At 38.6% G+C, this 16,525-nt stretch overlaps 1 protein-coding gene and 1 long non-coding RNA gene across 8 annotated transcripts in view; both read right to left on the bottom strand.

Moving 5' to 3' along the window:
• The window catches only part of kif21a (kinesin family member 21A), a 72,270-nt gene that overhangs the window by 38,500 nt on the left and 17,245 nt on the right, over positions 1 to 16,525 (bottom strand). The window lies entirely within an intron of this gene.
• On the bottom strand, positions 11,701 to 14,190 carry LOC146515047 (uncharacterized). The gene is made up of 2 exons (XR_014875327.1): positions 13,809 to 14,190; positions 11,701 to 13,661 (listed from the first exon to the last, which is right to left on the bottom strand). It is a non-coding gene; the product is annotated as an uncharacterized LOC146515047 (long non-coding RNA).

Raw genomic sequence — 16,525 nt, 5'->3', positions numbered from 1 at the left:
GTGGATTAAACATAATCACATCAGCGATAGATGTGTGGATCTGCAGGGACAGGGCCAACACTCTGGATCCTACTGTGACCCAGTATTTTGATCTGTAAAATATGCCAGCTGGGTGAATCTGTGCTCTAGTGTGTCTGTGTGAGCGCATGACAGAACTGCTGTGGTTTTGGCCAACTGAAATCTGGCAGGGATTAACTAGAGTAATGTGAGTGTGGAGGAGTAAGACAAGGTAGAGACAGTAGCACTGTGTGTGCTCATTGTGCATTTAAAATGAGCATTTCTTTCTTTGTTGAAAGAACAGTACAGCACACACGCCACATATCCACAGAGGGCGTGAATTCAAGGACAAACACAAACGGCAGCACTTATTAAATGGTTGGTCAGTCAGTCAGTTTGGTATGTAGGCAGGCAGGTCGGTTGATTGATAACAGGGCGCTGTTAAAATGCTAAGCAAAGAAGCTATACCGAATGACAGCAACATCAAGAAGAACGAACAGGAGAAGCTCAAGAAATGTCAAGGGCTGAGAGAAGAACTCAAGATGTGGAAGGTGAAGGCAACAGTGGTCCAAGCGGTATTCGGAGCCCTCGGTACAGTGGAGGACCTGAGCTAGGCAAGTGGCAGTTCTAGGAATAGCAAAGATACTGCACAGGACCCTCAAGCTCCGAGGCCTCTGTGTAGAGGACCCGAGCTTGAAGGATAAAAACCGCCTCGCAGGGCGAGAGGGGAATTTCTCTTTTAAACCACCGTAGTGGGAAACTGTTACTTACAGCCCAACATAGAATAAGTACTGATCTTGACCATCTAATCTTAGAGAAACTTTCTTCCATTGGTTTTGAGACAATTCTAAGAAATAGGGCTATTTTACTGAAAAAATAACTTTAATTATGAATTAAAAACAACAACAACCAAGCTTTATTCGTCACATACACAATGATTACACACACATACAACATGCAGTGAAATGTTTTGTGTCCGAGCTGTGGATAGGCTGCAGACGTAGCCACGCCATTCCAGGGTTTGGTTTTTAACATGGGGGTCTAGCCAGGACCCTTACTGGATACTGGGCGGGAGTTGAACTGCGACTCCCACCCCAAAGGCATGTAGTTTTACCACTACACTATCCAGCTGCTGAAAATGACTGGATAATACACTAGCTCGAAATTAGATCAAAACAGGATTAGGTGAAAATAGGATTAAAGACAGAACCCTCCAAATGTGATCCCGAAATCTGATATGTTTGCCATTTTTCCATTTCAGACAACATTTTTTTTTAAATGGCTGATAATAAAAATGTAAAAAGAAAAGAAGGTTTAAGGGAAATGTTCTTCAAGAGTAAATAAATAAATGAGAAATGAAACTTGAAATGTTAGGCAAACCTGTTTATGTTTCATATATACACGTTTCACATTATATGAGTAAGGCTCTACCAGAGGTCTTCTTTTAACATGCTCATATTTTTCACTAAATAATTTCTAGGCTTATCAGTCAGGATCTGATGTTCTTATGTAAGGTTTCAGCTTCTAAAACATAAAAAAAACGAGTAATTTCAGTCTATGTTCTGCGCATGTTCAATATGGACCAAAAGAGACACTTTTTCCAAGCGGTTCTTTAGACAAATTCTTTTCATGGGTTCAGCTCACGAACAAGCTTGGGAGAAAAGCACCTGACAGCAGGCTTGCCAGTCCTGAGTGGATAAGGGCCTTATTGTGCCTCTGAGTTCGGGCGAAAACAATACTGTGAAGGGACTACAGTGCAACCATTGTGTCCGCCTGTGTGACAGTGGATCCCAGCACTGACACCAACGCCACGGCTGCAGGATTACACGGCCGGATGGAGGCGAGGGAGGAGAGGTAATGTCCTGTAAGAAGGTCATGCCATGTTGGTGAATAACGAACAAAATGGTCACAGATGTGTACACAGGCAAAAGATACTTAGCTTTATGGGATGCTTTTTCATTTGACTGTTTTGATTAAAGCTTCTCAGGTTCTCAGATTTCTTACTGCATCAGTTTTCAGGCGACTGATTTTTTTTGTAGCCACAGAATTTTTTCTGTGTGATCCTAGTGCTACGTTATCATTGCATAGCACTGAAATATATGAAACAAGACTTTAAAAAAATCCGTGAGTACTCTGAATTTCAGTAAGCTGCATGAAAAATGCTCCTTCTACAACCCACAGACCAAACAGCGTTTTTGTGGAAGAGTCCACAACAGTCAAGCCTGAGTGTGGTGCCTCAGATCAGTGTCACATTCACTGTTTTGTGACATGTGCCATTGTGTGTCTGCTGAGAGTGCACTGACGTGCCGAGGTATTTTGGGAACACCAAAAAAGCCTCAGCAGACAGTTTTGGCTGCACTTTGTCTTCTCCTCTGGTCACCATTTGACGCAGTAGAGGAGGACCCATTGTACATCACAAACCCAAGCGGTTAAAACAGAACTGTCATGGATCCACATAGCAGGAGCAGCCGGAGCAGTGTGTGGCTTCAGGAGATTATGAGGTTTTGCTTTAACTGCACAGTTTGTCTCAACAGTACAGTAGAAAGTAACTGAAATGTAGCCTGAAAGTTGCAAATCCTATTTACTCTACAGATATGTAATTGTCCCAGTTAGCCTAAGTGTAAATATTTTTTTAAAAATCTGCCTCAGAAGAGCAACTGAGATACAGAAGTTGGTGTTGCTGCATGTCATCCAGGCTCAAAATACAAACCCTGTGTAAGCAAGAGTGCACCAGCCTATGCTACCTTTCAGAGTTAAAGCTTGTGCTCTATTGTATGCGTGTCACGTTGCCGTCTTAATGCACAATATGTAATCCTAGTCCTAGAAAATTGATTAAATTCCGTGTCAAATTTACCGTATTTAACCAATTACATGTTTCCAAGGCCACACGGGGTGGGTGGGGGGTATCTTTGTTGCAGATAATTTAACTCACTAATTGGGTGTGTAATCCTGTCTCTCTGAATACCCTGCAGCACTGTCTCACACCTGGGAATCTGATGACATTTCCTAAATTAACTCTGCATTTCATCTGCGCCATCAGGATTTCAGCATTAATATTATACACAGTTAAGTTCTTTTTTTTTTTTTTCAGAATTATATTCAAATTTGTGTATTAGAACAACTAACTAGCCACCATCTTAGCAATAACAGGTAATTAAAACAAAAAAAGAGCTTTTTTGTTGTTTTACTGCTTATAGTCCCAGATATACAGTATATTACTGTGATTGTGTTATTTTTGTGTAGGTGAATTTGACATTAAGAACTTATTAACCTTAATGCTTCAATAGGAGTTAAGAGGGTAGCTCTAGATCGTTTCTCATTAAACGCACTTAATCAAGAGATCAGCAAGTGTGACCTCTTCTGTGAAAGCAGATGTTTTGGCAGTTTGCTTGTGTGGAGAACTCGGTTGCATGTTATCACAAGACACCAGCAATGATCTTAAAGATGTTTCTGTTGCTGCCCATAAATCTGGGAATAGTTATTAAAGCCATTTCCACCAATCTGAAGTCTATTATTCTGCAGCAAGAAAGAGGATTTAAAAGCGGTAAATATTCAGGAGAGCTGTCAATCTTTACGGGACGTCCCAGGAAAATCATCATAAGCTCAGTGCTCACAGAATGACCAAAAACCCAAGAGCTCCAGATCAGATTCTTCAGACTTCAGTTAACATTTAAAATGTTAACGTTCGAGAGAGTACAATTTACGAAAGACTGAACAAGTATTGCTTTTTTGGAAATATTGCTTGGAGAAAAGTCAACTGCAGTTTGCAAAGTTGCACCTTAAACCCCAAGATTTTTGGAAATTTGTCCTTTGGATAAAAGAGACCAAAGTGGAGATGTTTGACCATAATGCACAGCGGGACATTTAGAGAAAACCAAACACAGCACATCAGCACAAACACCTCATACCCACCAACATATCAAGCACAGTGGTAGAAGGGTGATGATTTGAACTTATTTTGTAGTCACATGTCCTCCAATCGTTGCAGTGATCACCAAGGTTTTTCAAAGGTCCAATCAAAAACCCAACTAAACTACTATAGACCTTGAGAGCTGTGCATAAAAGAATGCCTTCAGCTCTCTATAAACTGAGATCTGAAGATATAAAGGTGAGTGGCCCAAAAGACTCCACAGATAACAGACTGATATAGTCTTACAGCAATTTACATCATATTATTGCTGCTAAAGGTCCTGCAAGCTACTGAATCACAGTGTGTACTTAGTTTTTCACACCCTGCTTCTGCATTAATTTCTGAGGATATTTAATAGAAAAAAATGTTGGACTAATAAATATACACTAAGCACTGATTACACATTCATCCATTAAAAATATACAGGAGCGGGCACTGGTTTGTGGAAGCTGCCATGTCACTCACCTAGACCACTGTCTTGAATACAGTGGCCAGGATGGGGACTGTCATTTTACCTAAACCTGTTTTATGTATGTGGCTTGAGATCAGCCACAAACATAAAAGTATGCCTTATAAGTTATTCTAATTCAAGGATCACATACAAATCACACTCTCTCTGGCAAACAGTTTGATTAAATTCTTAGATCATATGAGTTTATTTGGCAAGTATCAGACTTCAATATGACAGTTGGATTCACCTGAAAGACAGCTTCACTAACGTATGTTGAACTGTATCACTGAATGATTACATTTATACGTCCACACATTCACACGCTGCCAACATTCAGCTATGAATACTGGATCACGCCCAAACCTGCTACCACACCCCGAATCCCTGGAACTGCCACCAAATCACATTTTCACTGCTACTTAATAAATCATTAAAGGTGCTGCATATCACCTTTCTTTAAAAGGAGGGATGAAGTGCATAAATGTGTAATTGTCTGCCTATGTAGGACTCCACAAAGTCATTTCACTTTCACCAAAACCTTAAGTTTTAATTTTGGCTGTCTGAAAAAAAAAAGTGTAAATGAGATAAATGGTATTAAATTCATGCAATTCCTGCACAACTTTAAGCAAGGATTAGTGGTCATTTTAAATGGTCCTATGTCCTTTTGGTAATCTTATTTCTTAAATGCACACTCCATCTTAGTTTTTGAGGAAAAATACAGTAATCCTTAGTAATTCAAACACAGACACAGGTCAAAGCTAAGATAAAACGAAAACACCCTCACAATGGTTGGTGCAGATGGGTGAGTGAACAGGCCAGAATTTTATATGGAGATTTGCTGAGGACAGCAGTGTAGCTGCTTCAGATGATGTCACCTGCAACTGGACTCGTCAAAGCTTCCATGTCCTTCACAGAGGAGACAATTATGCCTGTGTGAATGGCTGGGAAAAGCAGGATGTGCAGAGGACAAAAGTGGTAGCAAGAGGGGGGGGGGGGGGGGGAGACTTTGTCACACATTTGGCTTGCTTCAAGCGGCTGCAGGCTGGTGGCTACATGCCTTCTTGTGGTTGTAAACAAAGTAAAGAAAAACTGGTTAGTTTAACATTGATTGGCTTTGACACAGTTTTCATTAGCTTCCTTTATCAGCTCTGAAAAATCACTCCTGCACCACCAGGGTGGGGTTCACCTTCTCTAAGCAAGTTCAGAACTAGCCAGGCAAGTTGCAAATTACAGGAACACAAATTGAATTCCTTTGAAGCTCTTTGCTGTCATTTAGAAATACACCTGTATGTGTGTAGGCCTTTCTATGACAATAGCAAAAATCACCTGAACCCAAAGATATAAAGCAAACCAGGAAATTCTCAAAATCTGCAAATACACTACCTTTCATGCATTGTCTTTCTTTAGGTGGAGATGTGTGTAAAGCTCTTTGTTTTGTGCTTGTGCAGATTTATGTTACTTTCCTTCTACTTTATAGAAAAGGGTTTCATGGTGAAGCGCTTACCAAACCAGATATTTTGTACAATTCAAAAAGCCTACCAGCAATTTTAAAGTTCATCAGTTAACCATTTCTATATTGTGTGTAAACTAAGAGATGATAATGATGCTGAAAACCTGTGTAAGCCAAACTTTTTGCACATGGACAGCTAAACAAATGAACCAATCCACAATGACGTTGTCATCAATTAAATCTTACCATTTGAGTTAGCTACAAGCATTTTCTCCATGTAAACACGCTGCATGCTGGCAGTGGGTGCATATTATTACACTTACATGCAAGTAATCAACTCTGCAGTACAGGGATTAAAGCTAAAGCTCTACTGGCTTGTGCAGGGAAATTGAGAGGCTGACTACACATTTAAAGATATTTTTAACACAGCAGCAGCAGCAATTATATCTGGGCTTCACCAAAATTAAAAACCTGCGAGAGAGACTTCACTGTGCGGAAATGAGACATTGGTAGGCAGCAGTGGATGTTACATTCCAGCTTTTTCACTACATGCCTACTGCAGGCATGTTGGCTTACCACCTCAAATGAAGAAGGTGGTAACCAAACAAAGCATTTAAAGAAAACTACTGTAACAATGCACGATAAATGCTTGAAAAAGGTCCTGGGCAGCTTCTATTTGGAGAATCATTTTAAAGAGTCCCACAGTACAATTGTGCATTTTTAACATCAAAAAACTCCAGAAGTGCTTTCATGCTCTGCCCATTCAGCCTGACGGGACCACCTACAGCACCAGACAAAGAGCTGAGAGCAGCATCTACTTTAGACATAACACTAGGCCAGAGAGGAGGAAATAATATATATATATATTTTTTTTTTTTTTTTGGGGGGGGGGGGGGGGGGGGGGGGGGGGGAGAGACACACACACAAGGATAAGCACACACACGCAACGTGTTACAGCAAAACACAAATCCATCACTAGCAATATATATATATATATATATATATATATATATATATATATATATACATACATACATACACACACAGATACATTCTGGACTATGCATGACAATAAAGGGCTGGTGGGTGGTGGGGGTTGCCATGGTGACCAGTAATAGAGGCAAAGAATTAAAGTCATAATCCAATCACAGCAGGATATAATGCTGGTCTGGTCGACCGAAAGATGCCAGGAGGAGGGGCAACAGAAAGAGACTCAGCATCTTGTGGCAGTCATCAAAAACTTGAGGATGAGGTTAAATTGCTACCGGCCCAAGAAATTAGGCAAGAATATTTTCTCCGTCTACAGTGCTCAAGAAATTTATGAGGCCACCACCAAATATAAGGTTTATGACACAACTGCCCTAATTTAACAGTACTGTTATTTAAAAAAATAATAATAATAATAATAATATACACACACACACACACACACACACACACACACACACACACACATATATGCATGCACCAGTATATGCAAGCTCTTTAAATGGAAATTTTCATACTAAAATATACATTTTTATCTTTAATGCTACCAAATACATTTTCAAATGTACTGTTACACTGAAAAAGGTAAAACTAGAAAAACAAAAAATTATTTTTAAGAAAGATATTAAGAAATTACAAATTGGTACATTTGAGTTTTCTTGATTTTGTGACACATTAGTTAAGTCCTATTCATCCTCACCACTGTAGTCCAAGCATGAGAAATACCAGTCTACCGACCACTGGGATCATTTTCCCTATTTCAACTTTTAAAACTCAGCCAAGCCCAAAGTAAGAAAGCATTAATTCCACAAGGAGTTGCTGATGGCAAATTAAGCGTATTTTTTTATGATGTGATGCAAGAATTAGCCCAAAGCTAAGTTGAGACAAAGGGCTGGCTTTTGTTTACATTTACTGGCCTGACTCCTACATTTTATCTAAATATGTTTATGAGGATAAAAACAGAAAATAATCAAATAAGGAATTTTCATTTTTCAAAAAACGTTACAATTATCGTACTACTGTAGTTCTCCCACAACCATCCACAATGGTGGAGGACTCCCTCCACCATTGTATAATGTTTCCAATATAAAGATTAAATCACAATGTAAGACAATTTTAACAAACACCAAACGCTTAGTATGCAAGCTTTTGATTTCTTCTAATGAAAACAAATTAGTTTCTTCATTTCATTATTTGGTTATTTAGGATCATAGATCTATTCAAAGAGAAGAAAGACATGCTAATATGCGCACATCTCAATATTTGTTTGATATTGAAATGATTATATGAATTCCAATAAATAGTAAGTGCACATCAAACTTTTTTCACATTGTTTATTTAGAGGTAGGGCTGCACAAACCCTAAAGGAAGGGCAAGGTTCTCACAACCCGTGGAAAAGCCCTTAATTTTTTCCTAATCACTTCAACATAAACAAAGCTTATTTTGGCAACAGACTTCTCACCTCATGGTGCGACTTAATCCTGGAACAGGTAAAAGCTCATCCCACTAAGAGACTGGGCATGAGAGACTGAGACATGAGACTGAAATTATAGATAAATGGGATACACAAACAATGCTTTTGATACCAACTGCTGCAAATGCCATCTTAGGACTATGAGGAATAAAAAAAAATATAAAGCTCTTTGCCATAGTGATTCACAAAACATACAATTGATCTAATTTCGAAATGTTTACGATATTTATAGTGAAGCTGCTGGCTTGTGTCGATACACTTTTAAGCATGCTGCAAAGCAAGACAGAGCAAATTCACCACATACTTTGCACAAGGTCAGCACTTGCAAAAACAAGGCACACGCCCATGCCTCCGTCGGGGCACAATGACTGGTTTACAGTCTGCGTGACGTGTGAAATCTGACCTTGCCCTGCTCCCAATTTTCGTTTATTATCATGATTCCTCTAATAAGGTTTTGGATATGTGTTGATATCCCACTCAATTTTCAGAAACCGTGCTTATGAAAACAAATGAGGGCATGCCAAATCCCTGTGGCACGCTGATAACGACTTTGCTGCTTCCTGCAGGTCAAGGGTCAGACAGCAGACTGCCCCATCGTAACCAGAGGGAAAGGTTAGGAAACAGAAGGCCTCAGCTAGGGATCATATGAATTAGTCAACATGGAAGGGAAAAGTGGTACAGAGACCAGTGTTACTTTTGGAGAAATGCTGGCCATAGTGGTCCTTTGCTTTAACAGCTTATCTAGGTCTTAAACAAGCACTGAGCAGCATTTGTGGGTTGTTGCTGTTTTTTGTTTTGTTTTTAATTGCAATGTGTAAATATATTGTAAAGTAATTTAACTCTCAGTTCCATCTAACAACTTTTAGACTAATTTCAGTGACCTCCCAGCAAATTTTAGCTAAAGTTAGCCAAAAATTATGGAGAATTATGTTATGCACATCACCGGCATCTAGCATAACACAGATTTTCCAAAAACGAATCACTGGTCCAAGGGCCAAGGCACAAAATCTTCAGTCACCTCTCCTCTCTGCTGACACTTTGTAATTGCTCTGTTCACACCTGCCACGACAGATCTTACTGAAGTGCAAAATGTGTCAAACTAGATGTGGTGAGAGCATAGCCAGAGAAATGTTCCCTTTTAATTACTGGTTTAATTTAAAAATAAATGATGGCACAGGAGTATTTTCAAGCCTCTTCTTCTAATCTGGTTGTCAGGCTTTATTTGTAGATATTCCGGTGTTGCTTTGAATGAATCATCCTTTTCAGGACTGGAAACACTGACACAACAGACATGCTGAATCTAATACGAGGTGTCTAATTTAATGTGGATCATCACACACAGCAAATAAACTCTGACATCATTAATGTGGGTCTGGTTAAGTAATGACCACAAACATCTCATAACAGATTCTGAAAAAGATAACGAAATTACGCTAATTAAATATTAAATATGGAATCTAATGTCCATGCTCCAGAATTCATTTTTTGTATTTTTTGTTAAACAAAAACTTGTGATCAAAATGTTTTAACCCCCCCTCCCCCCCCCAAAAAAATTAAAAGAACTCAAACGTTGAAATGAATACTACACATGTATTAGAGCCACATAAATAAAAAAACAAAACAATGATAACTTCACTCATAATTATGTCAAATATATTAAATGTGTTTCAACAGGAAAATAACAAAAGCATGTACTTTACACTTGTTTTTACTTCACTACAAACATTTTAAATATCTTCAAAAATAAATAAAAACAAAATGAATATATAACAAATACAATATAATTCACTTAAAAGTAAAAACTGCCCTTGTTTTTAAATGTATGTGTTTTCATACATTCATAAAAACAAATTCATAAATTCACAAATTCATTCATAAAAACAAAATGAATATATAACATATACAATATAATATAATAAAAACTGCCCTTGTTTTTAAATGTATGTGTTTTCTGCCCAGTGTTTGGCCTTTTTTTTTTTTTTTTTTTTTAAATGTGGCTGCAGGTCTATTTCTTAGTTTTCCTATATGCAACTTCACAAACAACAACAAATAAATACTGCAGACATTGTTAAAAGCCTTTATAAAAACTGCTTTGTCTTTTTTTGCAGTGCATAGAAGAAAAACAAAAGATATAATTTCGCCCAATTAACTAACAAAATAAGGAGAAAATGTACACTGTGAGATAGCACACTCCTCTGTGATAGAGGCAGAGTTAGGCCTAGACTGCAGTGTCACTGAACCATGTGCTGTTGACATAGGAATCTCATTTCTGTGTCAAACATGGGTCAGCGACACAAAGGCTAGCCCTAAAAACTGTGTGTGTTACAGCCAGCCACCATCTGCAGTTTTCAGGCCAGATAGAAGATAACAGGTTAGGTAAACACACCATTCAAGACAGAGTGGAAGGCACTTTGACTCTGCACTTAACTATTTGCAGCTCTCAAATACAAGACTTTATTTCACAGTGGGTGACCAATCAACACAGAAAGATTTAACAAAGGCATTGTCCACATTTTAAATCTGCAGCAAAAAAAAGTGAAAGACTAACACCTCATGAATATGCAGATTGAGTTAAACAGCTGCCATATGATGCCAGCAGGTGGTGGAACTTCATTTGCACTTTGGTGCCTTCAGCAGGATTTAATCCAAGGCTGCACTTTAGGTGCAAGACATCTAAACACAGGAGGGGTGTTTGACAAGCAAAGAAGCTGTTTTATTGTTCAAGTAACTGCCTGCTACTCCTCATCCAAATTGAAGATGTGATGCAAAGGTGAGCCACTACTCCTCCAGCAATTAGATATCATAACAGCTAGAATTTCAGTTTTTCTGTTTTTTGTTTTGCATTTTCATCTGCTGATGCATTTTTTTGCGATTAATCAGATAGGATAAGGGTACATAATGACATCCTCAAAGGATTTAATGAAAATGTATAAAGCCAACGGTTATTTTTCAACAAATACTCATTCGAGTATCATGTATTTTGCTTCAAAGGCAACTATTTGTGGTATGTACTGGCATAGCTGATGACAGTTTGTTATCAAAATTGCTTCCAGCAAAAATAAAGACTATCCAATCAAAAGCTGAACAACGATTGATAATGTACCTGATGAACTTTGGACCATTGCAACACCCTCATTCCTTTCTTTTTCAGCGATTCTGTTATAGATTTGCTCTGTGTGTGGGATCACTGTCCTGTTGCATGACCCAATTCTCATCAATAACTGTCAGTAGTTATAGGTATAAAGCAGAGTTCAGAGACTAAGTGTCCATGTCTTGTGGCTCCAAAACGAGACCAAATTACCACTCCTTCACCACAGAGGTATGAGGTCTTTGATAAGCTAATATGTGCCATGTTTGGCTTTCACCAAATATGGTATTGTACGTTAAGGGCAAATAACCCTATCTTCAATGCCATCACATTACTGTGGTAGAATACACAAACCTCACTTTGGTTTAGGTTAAAAAAAAAAAATAAAAAAAAAAGCTAAGCTGACATGTAAAGTGAAGTAAAACTGAAAATCACCATCCATAATGTCTCTGTAACTATAATATTAAAACATGTGTCACACTTTTTAGATTAGAGAAAAAAAAACAAGCAAACATGAAGTGCTAGATGAATGGATTCCACAGGGCTAACATAGTCATGGGTCCCTAACATGGTGACTGCAAGCTAAACATGCATCTTCCATATCAGCACAGCAACATCTAATACATTTCAACATAACCTTAAAACAAAATCTGATTCACAAATAAAAACAGATCACTTCATAGAAAAAACATCTGTCCCCATTAACTATAGAGAGTCTCTTGACATAAATAAGGTGGCAGCTTGCTATGCAAACAGAGCTATTTGTGACCGTCTGAGTCCTATTTGTGATTATGCAGGCAGTTGGATGATAGAAGTTAAGTTACATCCACATCCTATTTGGGGCTTCTGTTCTACATTTAGACTTCATTCATTTTTGGCTAAGTCCTTAACTGGACAGATCTGTACAGTGAACAGGAAAAGGCATACATATCAAGCAGTGGTACACTGCTGGTAAAATTAAAGGACTGGGAAAGAAAACTACCTAGGGGGAAAAAAAGGGCGCCAGAACAAGACAGTGCCAACAACTGAGCCAATAACATTTTTCTAAGGGTGTGGTTTGCATGTAAGCTACTCTATGATTACATCCAATTTATTCTGTGTAACCATCTAATTTTTATGCTGTATAATGGAGGAGAAGGAGAATTTGGGAAATCCGGTTCTTGTTAAAAAACAAAAAACAAAACAAAGCATGTTGACATGTGGTGCATGCAGACTCCACAGCAAAAGGCTCTTTACATTGGTGCAGATGCATCTGGCAGAAATGTGCTGACTCCTGAGGTTGTGATATAGATAACTGAGGTCTTCCAGGAGTGCTGCGGCCAGTCAGGAATCTATTTTGAGGCAAGTTGAGCTTAAGTGTAGGCTATGCTTAGCATAGCCTTGGAATGGAAGAGCCTTCTGTCTAGAAGGAGGTCATGATGGCCAAACACTGGAAGTGTTATCTGGGCTACACTCAAATTAGTGTGATACAGGGCAGTCCGTCACCACGACAAAGTCAGTTACTAAAGATAATTTGACTACCTGATATTGTGGTCCTGCTGCAGTGAGCATGTAAGGCCTGCTGTGGAACTTTTCCTAACAAATACATAGAGCTATGTATTTTAAGTAAAATGTGCCTTAAAACCTAAGTTTATGTCTTCAAACTGCTCGTTTTCTCCAGCCAAAATCCTAAAATATTCAATTTACAAACTTACAATACAAAACATTTACTGACATTTGTGAAGCTAAAATACTCAAATAGTTTTTTGACACAGCATACCAAATATATCACTTCTAGTTTGGAACTTGCAGAAGGCATTTTGTCATTATTTTCTGACATTTTAGATACTAACCAAGGACTATAATCTTAGTGAAGTGCAGCACTTTTAACAGTCTGTTATCACAGCACTTTATCACACAGGATTAAGTGCTTTGTGATAACCTAAATGGCACCACTATAAAGTCATGCAGGCTGTCAGCTCGAGTAATTTTTATACAGTAAGATCATGAAGTACAAATGATGAAGGTCACTTATGTTACATGATAATGAATTGAGTCTATCCAAAGCTTGCCTCTGTCTCTTGTTGGGATCACATACCTCTTCCCATCTAATGCTGCAGGCCAAGTAGGTGTTATTCATAGCCTCCGTCTGGGTAACTTGGCCAGTATTTACACATTTTGGCTACTGCTTAAAAAGACAAGAGGCATGTGCAGAGATGTAATACAGTCCTATGAAAGCCTCCATCAAGCCCTTTCTTAAATAAAAGTGTTTAAATAGCATGACAATGAAAAAGTGTGCGGAATCCACACAAGGCAAAAGAAGAACTCGTTGATCTAGACAGAGCAAAAAAGTAAACCAGATCCTCCAGACTGATATTAATCTCCTACAGTTGTTAATCTCAGCAATAAACACTATTCTTCCCTTGTTTGTGGAATACGGTGTAAATAATAAATTGAATCACATCACTGTACCAAGAAATACTGTTTTCTATGACATGTGCCTGTTGTAAATGTTACTGACATTTTGTATTTTGTTAAATCAAGTAATGTGAAAAGGTTCTTGCTGTATTCCGTTTTCAGTTGAAAGTCGGAAATCCCAAGTTCTGAGTCGGAATCTTCCACTGGAATGCCTCCTCAACTCTGATTACCCACCAGACCCCAACTTCACATTCCAACATGGTAGCAGTGCACATAAACAATAGTAAAGCTTTAAATCTTGTAAGCTGTAACGCCACTGTTGTGCATTTACTGTGGATGTGCTGCAACTGTGTTAAGTGAAGGAGAAAAAAAAAAGTGATGGATGAATTTCTCCCTAGCAAGGTAGAAAACCTGTTTTTTTTTGGGGGGGGGGGGGGGGGGGCTCGCAATGGTTATTCAGCAACAGTAAAATATTGAGGCAAACTTTCATTTTGCCACCATTCTCAGTTTCTCAGTCTACTGAATAAGTTGTTCAGTAAATTCATTTTTAACATATTTGAAAATGAAAAAACAACAACAACAACAACAACAAAAAGACAAAAAAAATGGCTATGAATAAATATTTCCCTCACACTTCCCTGAAGCAGTGGCTTCGAATTGCTTTCTCTTTCTGAGTCAGTCTATTAATGCACAAGACAAATATACTGCCACTTTAGCTTAAAGATAACTTAAGCTACTATTATAGTAATAGCAGAGGATCAATTCTAGTTTTATATGTATCACAGTTCATACCCTTTTATGATCTTACAAATGGGAGAAATGTAGGTGATACTTTTGGTTTAAAAATTTAATAAACACAATGTCTTACGCAAACTGGTTTTTAATCATTTGCAGAATAAAATAAATAAATTTAGTTTCAAGATGAAATTAAAATGTTTGCACAGGCTCCATCATAAATTTTAAGGTTCAATTTAAAATTTTAGGTAATAGCTTTCAGAGCTCATCATGGTCAGATGGTTTCCTATTTTTTTGAACTTTTAAATCCGTACGTAATTACTGTGTCTCTGAGGTCAACTGATTAATGCTGTTCATAGAACCTCAGTCCAGGTTAGAGACGGAGGGAAATTGTGCTTTTGAGATTGTAGCTCAAAAGCTATAAAACTTCCATTGGACTTATGATCTGTACTGATCACCCAGTCCCAGGGTCAACATTTGAAATTTAACCAGCAGTGAAAAATTACACTGGACAATTTACTAGAGTGGGAGGAAAAAGAACACAGGTAAAGACCAACACACTCTTAAACCCACACACAAACACATCTAAACGACTGTGGGTCAACAGCTACATCCTGACAGACTCTCACAGTTCAGTGGATGTGAACAAAGCGCGAGGTCTGCAGAGGCTTTAAACTGAGGGGCTGTGTTTAGTTGGTGCTGCCATGGGCGACGAACACGAATCTAAATGTCCCGAGCTCCAACTGGTCCTCTGCCAGTAACCTACTGGCCCTGCCCTTGTTACAGTGTCCAAAAACTGTTAAAACTTCATTCAAAAAATTCTTCATGTCTTTGCACTTCAACTATAAACATTTGGACAGATAAACCTTTAGCTTTTATGTAGCATACAAAAACATGAGTTGCTTTTAAACACAGAAAATAGGTATGTTATGGTTAGCCAACTAATGCTTCAGCTAAATGTTTAACAACAGACACAAATTGATATTTTACATGTAGCTACATGCTTTTCCCCCTTTGTTGTTTTTTTGTTTGTTTGTTTGTTTTTTTACAATTTTTCAGCTGGGCGCTTTTCCCCCCTCTCCGATGAAAGATACTAATCTCTATTTGCATTGTAAACCTCGGCTCACACAGCTTTTGTCAGCTGAGCTGAAGCCCATTCTGGTCAATAATATAAGATATCTGCTCTAATCATGCAGCTCATTTTAACAAGATTGTTCCACCACAGTTAGTCGTGTCTCTACAGCTGGCTTGTGAGCCACAACCTGAGGCTTAGCCTTACCCACTGTAGAAATGTTTAGCTGATTTAGAGTTTAGAAATGTGTTAACATAGAATCTAGAATTATTGTAGAGACATTGACACTGCCCTCAATGTAATAAAGGCCTGATGGTGTCCTGAATTTAGGAGCAGAGTATAGGAGACCCTCCCCAGTTGAACTGTGAAAGTAAAACAGAGAGGAGTTAATCCTGAGAGGAAATTCCCCAGAGAATGTTTGGGTGGGGGTCTCAACATTTGACCTGGATAACTGTGGTCTGGAAGGGAAATGGGTTTTTTTATGACCTCTAGGGAGTCGCCTACACCCACAGTGTTTTAACTGTCACGCACACTCACTTACGCGCACACACATACATACAGGTATGCGTACACAGTCACACACGAGCACTCACATAGACACAGACACAGAGTTTGCAGCACACCGTAGGGGGTTTTATGATGGGGACGCCTCTATAAAGCTGGCTGTAACTAACAAAGGGGTGAAGATTTTGCAGAGGGACACACCGGCCTCGTCTTCCCTTCTAGAAGTGCATGCTTAAATGAAGATGAATAAAGATGAATAAAAGTTTTGTGAAAATGACTACTGAGTTCCGGTGCCGTCTCTGGAAGTTTCGACGAATAAAAGAACAGGGGTAAAACTGATTTCGTAACAGTTTTGGTGCCGAAACCCTGGGATTCGCTCGAGGCGCAGAGAGGATGAATTGGCAGAGCTGAGATCGTGAAACGAGGCGAACAGAGAGCTAGCTCACATGATTAAAAGGTA

Source organism: Neolamprologus multifasciatus, chromosome 7 (genome assembly GCF_963576455.1).
Source record: "Neolamprologus multifasciatus chromosome 7, fNeoMul1.2, whole genome shotgun sequence".
NCBI lineage: Eukaryota > Metazoa > Chordata > Actinopteri > Cichliformes > Cichlidae > Neolamprologus > Neolamprologus multifasciatus.
This window is presented reverse-complemented; position numbering and strand designations above follow the sequence as displayed.